Here is a 16114-nt window from a genome sequence, read left to right as displayed (position 1 = left end):
TGAGTGGGACTTGGCTGAGTCACAGAGTGCTGGGGAAAGGCAGAGTCTGCTGGCACAGCTCTCAGGGCCAGCCCCCAAAGCTCATGCCAGCAGGGCACTGGGCAGTAGAAACCACCAGACCCCGTTCTTCTACCTCGAGCTTCCTTTCATGCGTCCTCTGACTTGGGAGATAGATGTTTGGAGGGATAGATTTTGAGGCACACGGAAAGCTCTTGCTGTGAGGGCACGTTAGGAGGGTCCCTTTGCACTGTGAGATTTGTTCTTCCCTAGTTGAAGTGCATTGCACCTTTGATTAAAGGATGGAAAGCTGGAGAGAGGGCAGTGCCATCAGTGTGCATTAGTCAGGGTTCTAGAAATTGCCATTGCTGTGTTTCATTTTATATCCAGAAATACCCTGCAGTTGGAAACGAAACACATTGGTTAGACCTTCACCCAAAGGATCTGATTTGTGAAAAGTTGCATGCAGAGAAGGGGAAAACAGAGCTTGACTACTGTGTGCTGGGAACTATTTGGCTATATTTTGATTAATATTTGTCACCAGCACCACTTAATGTCAAATGCTTATTCAGCTCATGATTTAAAGTCATACAATGCACTGCATAATTGTAAGTAGGAGACATTTGTGCATCTGGTATTTAAATGGAGTATGTGTACTTTGCATTCCAGAGCATCCCTAAGCACTGCTGTTAGAATTGTCATTTTAAAAATATGTTTTGTCCTGCTTTTAGAGCACATTTAATCTTTTCCCCATTAATCTGCTTTCCCTAAACCTTTCTCTAATTCTTCTGAAGGATCCCCCACCTGCTGTGCAGGCTACACAACACAGTGAATCTAATCATGTCTGGAATTATCATTTTTATCAGTTTAATCCATATTTTTCTGTTATTTGCTTTCCAAAGCCTTAGACATTTTATGCACTGTGGTAAGTAATGGAGCAATTGTGGTGGTTAGTGTCTTTTCAAAAAAGCAGTGACAATACAGTTAAAATAATCAATTTAGATTATTTTCTGGAATGCAGCATTAGTGTTCCATGGAAGTTAAGCTTGATCCTTAGAATTATGGCATATATTTTAAACTTCAGATGGTAGATGAGTGGAGAAACGTCCCTGTGTTTGTTCAGGCAATCATTCTGAATTGTCCTGATCAACACTTGCACGTTCTTGGTTGCACACTCAGCACTCCGCTACCTCCCTGAATCTGTTCATGTTCTTTCTTTCATTAGAACTCTTATATTCATATTTTCTGGAACACTTTTATGAAATCAGTTCCAGCTAATACGGCAACTGCTTTCTTTATGCCGTGATTTCCCGTGGTGAAGAGCAGTTCCCAAGGTTTGAAGGGAGCACTGGTGTCACTCAAGCAGGTGCTTTTATGTGGCTCATCTAAATTTACAATCCTCTAAAGGAGAGGATTTAGTTTGGTGTTCCATTCCCTCACTCCTGTGTTGCTGAGGCTCGTGGGCAGGTGCTGGGACTGGCAAGGTCTCCCCATCAGGCAGGAGCTCCAGCAATCCCCTGCACTAATTGGAAGGGAATGTTTTGCCAGGGACGGATGAGATGCTGAGGAGCAAACTGGATGACTTCATCTGGTGCCATAAGCAAATAGCTACCGAGGTGCCATCCTGGTTTTCAGGTTCCTTCATTTATGTCAGAGTTGCTTTCTCTCCTCTGCTCCTGTCCTTCACTTCTTGTTTGGCTGGGAGCTCAGGGATGCTTGGCAACAGCAACTGCCTGTGTGTGTAGAGGTCTGGTGGGGCTGTTCTGTAAAAATGTAATTTAGCAGAATTCTTGCATAAACTCTCAGGCTGTAATACATCTGCAGAGAGCTGTGGTTTGTCCTGTTTTCATTCAAAGCTGGACACTGGAGCTCCAGCCACATTTCATTATCCATTTGAATAACATTTTTCAATTTGAAGCTCTCTGTCTAACCACGAGCGCTAAATTAATAGTAGATTCTCTCCCTGCCTAGTGGGAACACTAAATAGATAAATAAAAATCATTGCAGGATAATTGTAGGTGCTGTGGGCTGAAAGCCAAACCAGGCCAATTCAGCCTTTGAGCCCTGTCTGTCTGTCTGCTTTTCTTTCTCCTTGCCCATCATAATAGGGTATTCAATTATAATCTTTTTTTCTGCGTGCACAGTGGAGGTTTGCATACAGTGGCCCAGAGGCATTATTAATCTCAGTGCATTTGGAGAGTGAGTGAAAAGACTAAAGGTTTGGGGGGGGGGGATCTCTCCCCCCTGTAGCTGTATTCATCACTTAGGGTCTTTGTCAAAAATGTACTTTTCTTTCTCCCTCCCCCCATTCCTTGGAGCATAAGCTGGAATTGACTCCAGAAGTTAAAGGACAATGGAAGCATTAGCACAGGGATTATGGATCTTCTTGTGCAGGATGGGGGCTGGGGGGAGAAGGGAGAGGCCTGCTATTGGCAGGAGAGAAATTTAAAATTTGTGGCTAGACCCGAGTGTGTACCACAGCATCAGGAAAAGCAAAATCACGTGAAGCTTTTCAGGCCACTGAAAAGAGGGTGCAGCAACCATTTCTGAGGCTGGTAAATAACTGAGTTACGAGTTTAAGGGTCTAAAGGAAACTTCAAAGGAAAAGAATATGAGAGTTTACGTGTTTTGCAGTAGAAGAACAGTCTTCTAGTAGCTTGTGTCTTTCTGTAATTGATGCTCTGGAGAGGCTGTAGGAATGAGAGGTTCTGTAAATGATTTGGGACTGGTTCTGTTTGTTTGGTTTTGTTAATGGGCATTTCTCTCTAATACTCCCCCGGGGACTTTGGGCTCTGTTGTGGCCCTGATTGAAAGAGTTTTGGTTGCATTTAGGTGGGTGTGAAGCCGTGAACTTGATTCAGGTGTTCAACAATGCAGATCAATTCAACACAACTTTCAAGGCAGATTTCTGCCACGTGAGTAGCTTGGGTACCCCGTGGAACACATCAGAGCAATTAACAAGGCCATAATCTCAGTTTGATGTAGCTTAACCATTCGTGAATTTGAGCAGTCCAAATTATCAAATCCATAAATGTCGTTCCTTCCTGTGAAGACACTGAATTCTGGTGCTTTAACTTTGGTAGCCAAGCTGATCTGTGCACTGCAAATTAAAGGAGCATTATTGCTTCCTCTGCCTCAATGAAATTGGTTCACCCCATCTGTAGCCACATGGAATTACTCCCAGAGCTTTTCCTGCTCTTCCCAGGCGGGTCTGGCAGATGCCCTTTGATAACTGGAGTCTTTAAAACCCAGCGAGGTGTTTATTTGTTTCTGTGCTATTATATTCTCTCCAAATGTTTGGGTGCCAAAAGGTTGCTTGAAAAGGTTTTCAAACTCACAGGTTTGCCTGGCATATCTAAGTAGAAATTTTAGAAGAAAATCTGTTATTATATTGCCCAGCTACATTCTTAGCAATGTTTATGAAAACTGGCCTAAAGAAACAAGGTGAGAGAAATTATTTTAATGACAAATAAAAATATGGTCCTCCCTTCCCTTGCTCACCCAGCCCTTCTCCTGGAACTGCTGCAGTGACTACTCAGAAAGAAAAACAGTAAAATCTAAATTATCTGTCAGAGTGCCTTCAGAAAACAAACCAAAAAAAACCTACCCCAAACAAACCCAGCCCCCAAACTCGCAGAATCCCTGGTGGAGGACTTCACGCCTGCCTCCTGGTAAAGCGGTATTTTACGGGATCTGATTTAACCTGGATAATGCTTTAACAGTGTCTTCCAGCATAAAAGCTTTAACATTTCACATCAGGACCTTGATTTACTTACCATCTGCTCAGAGGTCTGTCATCAACAGAGATGATTTCTAGCTCCCTTCAGATAACTGGCGTTTGGCAGAGTTCTGCTAAACAGACTATAACCTTGAAGACAAGGAGTACATGAGAACTCATGCAGATCAGTTCACTTCTAAAGTGGCTTAATAGTCTCTTTTTCCTAAATAAACCTGCCAAATACTCCAGTTTGGTCCTGGTTTTTTCCTGATTTTTTTTTTTTAATCCTTTAAGTCAGAAAACAAAATGAGGCCTTGGAGGCAGCGAAGAAATTATTTTTTAATGTATTTCCACTTACCGTTAACATCCTTAAACTTTTATTTCTGTTTTTTATTTTTTTATGACTCTTGCAATGGCATTTCTATCAGAAGAGTTGATCTGGAGATTAATGTATTTGTGGCAAAACAAAAATGCTATTTTTTTTTTTTTTTCTCTGGGTTATTCCAGTAAGGTCAAGAAAATTATCAGGATCAGTTTCTCAAAAGTCAGGCAGTCCAAAAAACATGTGACCTCAATTTTAGCTTTAATAGCAAGTTTGACGTTTCAGGAGGTCAATAATACACTTCTTAGGCCGTTGAGTTAATGATAGAGTCAGTCATTAAATTTAAAGAGCAAACAGTATTTCTGGAGAGGAAGCAGCACGCTGAGGAGCTCGCTGGGATTCACGTGTAGATATTGTTAAGGCCCACGTAGCAGTGTTTGATTCAGGTTGAGGTGTGTAAGGAGTAGTTAGACCACAGCTGCTGCTTTAGACCAAGAGGCCAAAAACTCATGAAAAGCAAAAGTCTTTCTGTTAATTTAGCACATAATTACGGAAGTTTGAGAGTACATCATTCCAAATTCCATCAGCTGCCAAAGCAGGAGGGATTCTGCTAACAGATCCCCCCCCTGCCCCGTGTGCACAGCAGAGGGGATGGGATCAGTCACAGGACACAGGGGTGGGTGCTTTCTTTCTGTAGGTTTTATTTTGGCTTTTACTCTTGATTCAGAGTCGGATTTTTTTCTCTGTGGCTTTTTTGACTGGTTGGGTGGGGAGGGTGTTCAGGATAAGCTGGGTAGTTCTCTTCAGGCAACTGGAAAGGCTGAGTTCTGCAGCTGGGCCAAAATCAACCAGGAGGAGCTTGTGTTGAGACCAGGACACCATGTTCTACCTGCTTAAAATCCTGCTCTGGACTTCTGTTGCGGGGACAGCTCTGATTTGCTCCCTGTTCCTGTTTGCAGCAACAACTAGGAATGTACTGCTGGGTAAAGAGTTGAACTCAGATGAATTTGATCTCAAACCCCCTTGACCACTTGAGGAACAATTGCCAGAACCTTGATGTCTTCATGGAGGAATCCTTTCCAGCAGAACTTCCTCATAATGTTTGTGGCCTCCTCTCATTAAAAACTGTCAAAAATAGGTCAACTTTGCTTTCTCCTGTCAGAAGAAGCACGGAGCAGTTACTGCAGTGTGAGTCACACTTGTGGACAGGCATCCAGGGCAAGGCTCAGTGTATTCCCTCTGTGCTTGTGGGCTTGCATTCAATATAGTTTTTGGGGAGCAGGTGGGTATATAGTTTGGGGTGAAAAAAGAGGTAAATTATTGGAATCCTTTCAAGCTTGCCTCAGGTAATTTTTTCCCAGCGTTTTTTTTTCTTGTAGCCTGGAATGTCTGTGTGGTTAATGGCCTCTTTATTGTGCTGTTAAAACCAAATCAGGATGAGGGGGCAGCTTTAAGGAAAAGGCCACATGCCTACCACTTTTGGGTTTATATACAAGCTGGCATGTCTGCTTTGGTGCCATACTGGGATGGAAGCAAGCTGGCATGTCTGCTTTGGTGTCCCTTTTCTAGGTAGTTCCAGCAAGTTAGCAAGGATTTTTCCACCACCCTTTGAATTTACCATCCCATGCCGTGCTGGCCCTCAGCTCCTCACTGCAGTGGGTGTGGGCTTGTGCAGTGAAGATGTGGCAGCAGATTCCTTCCTCCTTTCCCTTGCATTTGAGCAGTCCCTGTGGGTTGGTGACAGCAGGTGGCCCTGCCAGGCGTGCTCAGGGTTTTAAGCAGTTCTAGTACATCTCAGTGCTGTCAAAGTGATGATGAATCTGGAGCCACCCAGCTGGTTTTGAGCTGGGAAGAGAAGTGGAGTGGGTTTTACTTGGGCTTCTGTTGGACAGGTAACAGAGGAAAAGCATCAAGAGTGGAAAGAAATCCATAATCCATCTGGGTTGGTGAAACATGACTTTCAAAGGGCACCTGACATCTCTCCTCCACAAAGGGCTGGGAGGTCCTCAGAGGCTCATCACAAAGTGCTTTGCTTCATGGCTTTTTCCTGGAGAGCAGGAATGGAAGAAGGTGACAGTGAGCTTGCTGGTGGGAAGCTGTGTGTGAATGTGGGGAAACAGGGGAAAGGATTAAACCCAAACTTGCTGAAGGCACAGCCCAGCTTTGCATGCTAGCAGCTTCCAATAAACGTGTGTCAAAAGAAAGAGCTTAGTCTGAACAGGACTGCCATTGCTGTAACTCACACACAGCACACAGAGGTAGAGTAATTAGCTTGAAATTATATAACAATACCAATCTGCTTTTAGGTCTTGGGAGGCCAGTTGGGAATTCAACCACAAACTACCCTTCGGTCTTTATTTCGAAAGCATCCGAGTTGCAGAAGGAGACTTGTAGTGCTTAATTTGTCAAAACATTCTGCAATAAGCTCTTGGATGGCTTGGGTATCAATTTTAATGGCGTTATGCCTGCTGGGCTTTGTTTTCTCTGTTTAAGATGGAAAAACTGAATAGCAGAACTGTGAATGGTGTCCAGGTGCAGCAACACCTTTCTGTATTGCTTTTCGAATTCCTGACTATGCACTAGGACTGCAATTAATTTATAATAAGGTTTGGCACAAACCACCATAATTCGGCTCTGAAAGAGCCAAAATTAGCTTAGCCATGATTAGCCTATGAATGTTTCTGTGCTGCTGGTGATTGACAGGAGTCCTGTGGACTTGGTCCTACAAATAGATCTGATTCCTCCCTCAATGGAAGGGGCTTTGTTTATTGCTAGGCATGTTAAAATAAGAAAAACCACTCTGCAGATGCATTGTTCTGGAAACCCTTAAGCTGGTTGATGAGTGCACAGGCAGTGTTCACAGGCATCTGTTTGGATTGTGAGCCACTGTGGTCTCTGCCTGTGCACGTGTTCCCTTTCTTTCTCGGGTGCCCACGAGCGGGCTGGGAACATCCTGTGTGTGCACCAGAAGGGCCATTTGCTGTGCAGGAGATGAGTTCCTGTGCCCCAAAGTGTCTTCTGACACGGGTCACAGCCAGCGTCGTTTTTCACTTGTAAGGTGATTTAATCTAAACATCTCTCCAAATGTTGGAAACGTGTTTCCACAGAAAGGGTAATGTTCTGTCCTGGCTCGGTTGCAACATGCATCAGGAATTTATTTTGATGAAGTTTGGCATGTTCTTGGTGGGATTTTCAAGAGATTTAGCATCTGTGTGGCACTGACCTACAATGGAGGAGCTGGAAGGCTTAATTCTGAAAATCTACGTAAGCTTGGAGGAAGCTGGAAAGAAAACAGAATATACCACGATCAAACCTGTTTCTCTTTGAGATTGGTAGCTTATTGGTACTAGAATGTTATTCCTTTATAATGTGTTTTCAGCTGAATTTGTCCTTGTTTCCTTCCACTGTTTACATTTCTTCTCCTGCAGCTCCATTCCATACTCTTACCATCTGTATTTCTTATCATGCTCTGTGAAACTCAGCACAGTGTCAATCTTCAGGCAATCTCTCCATCTTACTTTGACCTTCTGCAAGGTATCTCTTCTCTTTTCAAGCATCACCTGCACTAATACCTTAAATTACTCTGACAGTCCTCTGAGCAGAGAAGGTGTTACGCTGAAAGATGTGGAAATGTGAACCTCCCCAAGCGTTGTGTTTAAAACAGAGCGATCTCTCCCATGGCCAAGAACCAGGGATTCGGAATGTGTGAGGTTGGGTTGGTTGCCACGTTGCCAGCCCCTCTGAGCCGGTGAGGCAGCACCAGTGAGGAGATTGTCATCTGCAAATGTCTCAGAGAAAGAAAGAAAGATTTTAAGTGGACAAATCCATCTGTTTGCTGCTCTTCCTCGGGCCTGTGATTCTTTGTCACTCACGGAGGGCACAACGTGGAGAGCCTGAAGGAACCAGGATTAATGAGGACAAACCATCTCAGAAACAAGGAGCTGTAGCCAGGTTTTGACACCACTCCATTTTCCCAGTTCTGTGCTGAGTGGTGCTGTGGCACAGAGGGAGGGTCTTTCCTGTTCTCTTCTTTTGTTCTATTAATTTTAGGTGCCAGAGATTACAGCAGCACAACTCTTTCTTCAGCACATAATATTATGTTAATACTTTTTTTGGTGTTTAATTTTCTAAATAGTTGTTCTTTTTCTTAAATATCCTGGGTATGTTTCCCTGATTTGCTTTCTCATTTAAGACTCTAATGATCTCTGGGGCTGCCAGAAGTATTAGATGATTCTGTTAAACATTTGAAAACTGTCCCAGTTTCTGCTTCACCTTCAGAGGTGGTGATCTTCTGTTTAAAGCCCTCCATTGATCTTCTGTCTTTCAAAACTTCTCCAAAATGCATGAGAGCAGACTGAAAACGTAAATCAGGCTTAAAGAAAATGTATTCTGGTCTCCTTCCTTAAAAGCAGGTAAGTAGGAGGTAATGCAGTCTGGTCATGAACTAGGTGGTAAATGAAAGGGCCCAGATCTCGTGTCATCCTCTGCTGCTCCATCCCAGAGCTCACAGCTCCCCTCCCAGCAGGGCTCCTCACTGCACATTCACTCTTGGAACAAGCACATGTCCTAAGCTGGTGCTAATTGAATCGGGTTGGATTCTTTATTGAACAGATATTCTTTCCTTTTTTTTTTTTTTTTTTTCCCCCCCCCAAGTCATTCTTACAGATCTTAAACTTGTGCATTGTTTTCAGCTTCTGGGAATTCATTTGCATGCAACAAATAACTTGTGGAAGCTTGGGGAAAAAATATCTTAATTCAGAAAGTAGATTAAATTATGCAAGATACTTTCTGGACCCACAAGTGGGCCCATCTTCCTATGACCATTTTAGTTTTTCAAGTTATTTGATATATTTTCAGTAGGATCAAAATGTAGCCAGTAAAGGTAGTCCCACCCTACCAAAAACCGACTCTTGAACAGCATTTTGCATTAGATATTTGTACTCAATGCCAGCTGTGTCCTCCTCTTCAGGAAAGATTGGGTAAGGGAGTCTCTCCACTGCTGCTGGCTTAGGAAATTCAGTGCTAATCTCTGGGTGCCTTGGGGATGACAGGAGAAAAGATTTCAAATAATGCTGATTCTTGATCAAACTCGATTTTAATAAAAGTCTCTTAAAGAAGGGTATGTAATTGACCTGTCTTTGTTCAGCCTAATGTGATTGAGAGGAGAATTAAATAATAACTGACAGAGACGTCACTTTTTTAAGCACACAGAAACAGCTCCTGTCAAATGTGCAAACACAGAGGGGAAGAAGAAGCCTCAAACTGCTCTGTAGTTTCAGCAGAGATGAATTACATCAATAGATCTCCAGCAATTCTGAATCTGTTTCAAAGAGTGTTTTCGGTGTAATAAAAATATACTTTCTTACTACAATTGTGAACGTCAGGAGTGGCTGGGAACAAGTCTGACTAGAATAACAAATTTCTAGTGGGTGTTAGTGGGCACCAAGCCTATTCTGCTGCAGGAAACTTTCACTGGAAATGTGTTAGGAGGCCCTTTGAGTCCTCCTGGCTTGCTCAGCCTTCCTTGCTCCGCACACCAGCGTGCTGTGCCTCGCAGAAAGGACCCTGCTGCACAGAGCTGAAGAGCTCAACGAGATGAAATACACGCCAAGGGTCACAAACCCAAGTTTGGAGGTAGATGACTTGCTGGAACAATCTGTCTCTTGCTTTATCAAACACTGGGAAGCGTTCAAACCACGTCGCTCTTAGAGGGCAAGCAGGAGGGTTCTGTTCCCGAAGCAGGAACCGGCCCCAGGAGCCAGAAGGTTGGAACACCTCATGGGAAAGGGTCTGGCATTCTGGGGACAAGGAACTGCCACCAGGAGCCAGTGCTGGAAAAAGCCTGTGGCGAACTTGGAGAGATGAACTGCTCGTCACAGGTTCAGGTCTGATGGGGACAAGGCCCAGTTCTGCTCCAGGACAATTCTATTATCCATTAGTTTAGAGGAATGTTCTCAATACAGGCAATATAGATAGATAGATAGATAGATGTGTGTGTGTGTATTTCCTAATTAACCTCAGTTCTGGAGAAGGGATGCCTTCTTGTGTTTAACAGAATGGATATTAATAATAATGCCCAATAATTTGATAGCCAGAAGAGGCTAAAAACTTCTCTGAGGCAATAAGTGTTAGCCCTAGATTCTTTAGAAAAAACAGCTTGAGCTGAGCAATACTTGGTTTACAGCAGTAAATGAAGCATTAGCTGGTTTGTCAGAGTAAATGTGAATGATATTTTCATCTGTAAGGGGGGGAATGAGTCTCGTGCTTTATTAAGTGCTATTGGCTATTTATCCTGGTGGACAGGAGAGAGGGTAGAAAATAATCCAGATCCTGAGGTCTGAAGTGATTATAGCAGACAATCAAAATCATGGCTGATAAAACACAGAACTCAGTAATTCAAGTGGAGTAGCCCACCATAAGATCAATTTTAGCACCATGAGCTGCCAGAAAGTGGGGTTTTTTTTTTCAGCTCCAAGTTTCAGAAGATAAAGCCCATTCATCCTGGGAGGTGTAGCACAGTAGGTCTTAAGAGCTTGTAGTGGCCGTATTTTGCTTCATGCAGCTTTTGTGCACTGCTGGGAAAAGAAAGGATGTGATCTGTGCCATAGATACAGAATTTCTGTGAGGATTCGACTAGTTAGTTCCAATTAAACCTGCCAGCTAAAAGGCAGTGACCATAATTTGTGCCATAAGTAAACAGAGCAATTTTATAATCAATTCATTGACTTTGTTGTAACTGATGGGAAGGCTTTACAATCAGTGCAATATGTTCCACTCGTCCCTTTCTCCCAAGCAGCAGAGCAGGAGGCTGTTCCTGCTGGAGGCTGTTCCTGCTGGGGGCTGTTCCTGCTGGGGGCTGTGCAGAGCCCTGTCGTGTGAGCCAGTCAATAAAGAATTACAGTCATCTAATCCCGAAGAAAGACAAAAGTGTAAATAGCCTTTTGGAGGGCTCCCCGGGACGGGAATGACAACTACTTGGCAACAGGCTCTGCCAAGGGTCCAGAGCTGATGATGTAGTGCAGATGAAATGCCTCTCTGTGGTCTAACACCACTCTCGAGTGTTTCCATCTCCTCACAAATGTGTGGAGGAGGAATCATCTCCTTGCAGCTTCCCAGCCAAGCAGCAGCAGGAATGCCTTGTTCAGGGACACTTTGACGTGGGCTTTTGAACATCCACCAGAACTGCCACTGCTGCTGCTGCTGTTCAGTCTGCATCTGTAGGGATTCTGTGAATTCTGGACTGACGTACTGGAGATAAGGTGGATGCTGTCCCTTGGGAGAAGTCTCCACAGTAATAAGCTGGTGAATGTGTTTTGCTTTTGCCTGCAAAGAACTTGCCTTTTCCATGGAATTAGGATGTCTCTAGAATGTAAGACTTGCATCAGATACCCACAGACAGTGGGTGTTTTTTCCACTATCAAATATAGCAAAAGAAAAAATAAATCTCCCTCTTGAGCCACATCCTCGTGTGTTACTTTACCTACCCCTAGCACTTGGTGTCCTGACACGAGTGGAGCCTTGCAAGGGAGAACTGGCAATCTGTGACCATGTTGAGCTGCTTGCTTGCTCCTAAGGATGTCAGAGGGCAGATCTGAACAGACCAAAATGCAATTATGCAGACACCTGACTTTCAGATGGACTTCTTAAGGTGCTGCTTCCACTGAGCAGCAAATTCCACATTTGAGTGGATTGTGGGGAGATGTTGACAAGGATGGTCCTGCCTCAAGGGGCAGCTCTGGCCTCCCTCTAACACAAGAAGGGGATATTGGAAGTCCAGTATTGCATCTTATCTGAGATGTTTGTGTTCCCAGGGTCTGCTTTTTCCTCGGCTTTACTTTATGCTCCAAAAATGTGAAGTAGAGGTACAAAGATACTCTTTGAAGTACTGTACTTCTTGTGTGCTGCCCCCATTTTAATGAAGCAGGGAGCAAACACCTTTCTGTGTCTTCCTTCTTGACTTCTTCTGAAAGAAATAAGAGCAGAGTGGCATCTGTGCCACTGGATCAGAACATAGTGCTCCTTTTCAGAGCCTTCTGCTCAGAGAGACAATGGAGGCTGCAGGGATCAAAAGGGTGGAAAAAGGGTGCAGCTGAGATTGTGCCAGGCCTGTGACACAAACTCCGTTGTGAAAACGAGACAACTTGGAATCTCCAGGTTGAACCAGAAATAGGAGACGGGGAACAAAGCTGAGCTGGAGAAAATAATCCAGCAGAGGGAAATGCACTGAAGAGAACTGGGGAAGGAAGAGGACCAGTGGTAAATGGTGAGTGACAAAAGAAATTAGGAGGAATAAAGGCTAAACCAGAAGGCATATAGAGCGAGGCTCGTTTTCTTGAAAATAACTCAGACAATTGAACTGCATTGACATCTGGAGGAGGCACAAGCTCTTAAGCATAAAGGTTACCCAGAAAACAATATTTTAAATCCACAAATTCATTGCATTTGCTGGTATTTGTTCTTACTGCAGTCTTGTGGTGCCTGTTTGTTTCTATAGTTGTATGTGTTGATAGGACTATGGGTGTAGAACTACCGTCTTAATTGAGGCAGACACTGAAAAAAGTGCTGGTAGTGTAGAGACAATTGGTAAGAATGTTTTTAAAAACAATGCAAACATGACAATTGCTTTAAAATTTGAAGACCACGTGGCTGATTTAAGGCAGGAGTTACACTCATGGTATGAAAAAATACAGGTTTTTGGTCTGAGGTAGGAACCTCATAAAGAAGTAGGGTGTTGTTGTATAATCAAAGGATATATTTTTTTCCTTAAAGAGATGGCTTTTTATTCTGATATTCCTTCGGTTTTATTTTCCCTTTGGGTTTTGTTTGCTTATTTTGGTTTGGTTTCTTTTTTCCCCCTCAAACTGATGTTCTTGTAGTTTGACTTGCTTGGGTTTCTTCCCTCAGTTTGACTTTTTTGTGGTGTGTGTCACTGCCCTATTTTTGTGGTGAAAATTGGGGCTGGTGTTTCAGCGCAGCTGAACGTTCCTACTGGACCTCAAGGTAAGCATTTGCTAAAACTGGAATTTGGAAACTCCTTTAAAAACTCCTCCTGAAGGAGCCGCCGTAAATGAGTGCTTGTTTGCGGCATTAAAAACCCAACCAGCGAACTGCTGAGGACTGTGGGAAGAAAGCTGAATATCGACTGTCAGAGAAATATGTTATTTTTCAGCAAACCAGTTGATGTGCCTCAGTGTGCTGAAGCAGTTAAGTAACAGCGAGCAGTGTGGTTGCAGCTCCCCGGGTATGTGCACGGTCATGTCACTGTGGCGTAAGGAGCGAGCAAATCTGAAAAAAAACCCCACCCTTATCTGAGTCTGTGTTGGTAGAAATCTGTGTCAAGAGCACATCTAAACATTTTAGATGCGTTTAAGGAAAAAATCTGAGGAGTTTTTTTAAAACCGAAAGGATGAGGGGAAAATATTAATAAAGTTATTTGTCTGGTTCGGGATTTTCTGGGATTGCTTTCTGTAGGCTTGAATTTGGAAGTCTTGATTCACTGGTGTAATGACTGAGAAGAATTTCCTAAAAGTATAATCAGTAAAAAGTTCCTTGAGGGACTTTCTTGTCTATATTGTATGAAAATCACATGGAATTTAATTTTGCAACGGGGAATAGGAGATGAGGCTGTGATAACACGGCGGGTAGGACAAATAAAACTCTTGCTGTGTGTGCTCCTTAAAACCCAAAAATGACTATACTGGGGCTTGATCTGAAGTCAGCTCTTATGTGAGGAGTCTGGGAAGTTTTACAGTCTGTGAAAGCAGTGACTTGGAAATGTTTTTGCACAAGGAAAAAGAAACCTTAATGTCTTAGGGTAAGAATCTGAGAAGTTTTGCCTTTTTCTGAATCTCTTTGAAGAGTGCCTTAGACAGACTGTTGTGATGTTTGCACTCCAGCTCTGGAAACACGGGAAACCTCAGTTCCTGCCATGTGTCTTTTAACTGGATGCACTCAAATAATTCTCTTTGGGATCACAGCGTTACCTCTTCTTAGAGTCAAAAGCATTTGCATCCAGGTTTTTCCACTGAAGGACAGGAGGAGCTGTACAAATTATGCAAGGTGTAGAAGTTTATCTGTTTGGCTCGTTTATCTCTGGTTTCAGAAAGAAAAAGGAATTTAGCTTGCAGTTAGGGATAAATTAGAGGAGCTCTGCCATCACCTCTGTCGCTGTGTGTTGCATTAGTTTCCTTAAAACTCTCTGGAAGTTTGGGGCTGGTGCGTGAAAATCCCTTTTTTGTCTTTAAAGAACCCTTCATTTCTGTAAGCACATAGTGAATTTGTGTCCATTAATTCAGCAATAACTGGGAGGGTTTCCCTGCCTGAAGGCTTGGTCTTTGTGCAGCTGGACTGAGTGCAGTCCATCAGCTCAGGATAACACCTGAGCCATTTCTGCTTTCCTTGCAATCTCAATTGTAGGGAAATAATCGGGTGTGAATGTAGCAAGAGGTCTGGAAGTATTTCTTGTGTATTCAGTGAGGATTTAAACAAGGAGACAAATAGGACAATGTTGGTTGGGAGCTGGGAGTCCCTGTCTGCCCCAGACAGATCCTGCTGTGAGTGGGTGCTGGCAGTGCTGGTGAAGTTGAAGGTACCAACCCAAACAGAGACTTTCCACATGAAAGTGTTAAACTACACAATGAGCTTTGGCTCACATGCAGAACGCTTACCTGAAGAATTACCCACTGCCTGTGTCCAAATGTTTCTATAGTAGGATTTATTGATAAAATTGTGAGTAACTTGAAGCCAGATCATACCTTCTCAGTTCTAACACTGCTGTACCAAGCTGTGAAAGTCAGGTACCTTCAGACTCGGTGCCCTTCAGGTTCTCTGGGGAAGCACAGATTTATTGCAGTCAACCTGCTACACGCAGCTGTGGGATGAGAGCTCAGAAGAGAAGATGCCCATGTCAAAATGCAAAATGCTGCATGTAACATGGCCAGCTCTTCCATGCAGGTGGCCCCCATAGTAACAACAGTCTTCGTGTAGAATTTTCAAAAACAAGAGGAGGGCTGATACAAGAGCTTTGTGGTATGCTAGCAGAGAGGGACACCTTTAGAAATGAGCTTTTTCTTGTAATCTTTGGTGGAATTTCTGTTTTCAAAAGGCTGTTTAGAATTGGCTTTCCAGTGTCAGTTCACCACTGAATAAGTGGTAGTGATCTTGAATGAAACACGACTTTGCAAATCTTAATGAACAGAACTATGAAAAAACCTCACATTTTATGGTTTTGGAACTAACAGATGTATTTATACCTTCTGGTGGGGTAGTTAATGTTTGGGTTTGTAACGTTACTGGAAAGGTAAAGCTCTCAGGGAAAGTTTGAAAAGGTGAGTTCTTGGTGAAAATATCTAGCCAAAAAGCAGAAACCCAGTAGAGAATAAAACAAAGGAGCCTGAGGACTGTGGGTGAGCGGGAGAGGGAAATGCCAGGGGTGTGTGTGCAGCAAAATAACAACGTTACACCCACAGCGGTGACCGAGAGCCTTGCAAATCCTGCTGGCTGCAGGTGGGGAGCAGGAGGGTGGGATTGCCTGGCTCCCAGAGACCCCTTCTCCCACTCCTCAGGTCAGTGAAGTCTGAGGGCAGGGAGGTGGAGCTGGGACCAGGCCTTTGTATTTCCCAGGATTTCCACCTGCAGCTTTGGGCTGAACCAGCTGTGAAGTGCCCAGGCTGATGTTTCAGAGGAACTGCCTCTGCCCTGGGAGGGATCCCCACAGCTCAGGGCTTCCTTTCAGCTCTTCAGCTGCTTCTGCAGACATGATAAACTGTACTTTTGTGCTGCTATTGACTCTCAGGTGTATCAATACACCTAGTTTCTAATTTAAGCCTTTTAATTCTATATTTGTTCAGAGAAGGCGGAAAGATCTGCTGTGTCTCCCACTCTGTTTCTCTTGTACCTTCCCCAATTGTATTTTGTGTTAGTTGTTTTTTTTTTCTCCCAAGACTTACAGCACTTGTAAAAATGTGTAGCAGCTGAGCTTTTTCATCAAGCATCTGTTGGGGCCAGAACTCAATCAGATGAGAAACATGAATGGCCAAACCAGATGCACCAAATTCTTAATAAACTTCTTTTCCTCC

The sequence above is a fragment of the Empidonax traillii genome, unplaced genomic scaffold, assembly GCF_003031625.1.
Source record: "Empidonax traillii isolate 1590-97213 ecotype Southwest subspecies unplaced genomic scaffold, ASM303162v1 scaffold790:size373772, whole genome shotgun sequence".
NCBI lineage: Eukaryota > Metazoa > Chordata > Aves > Passeriformes > Tyrannidae > Empidonax > Empidonax traillii.
This window is presented reverse-complemented; position numbering follows the sequence as displayed.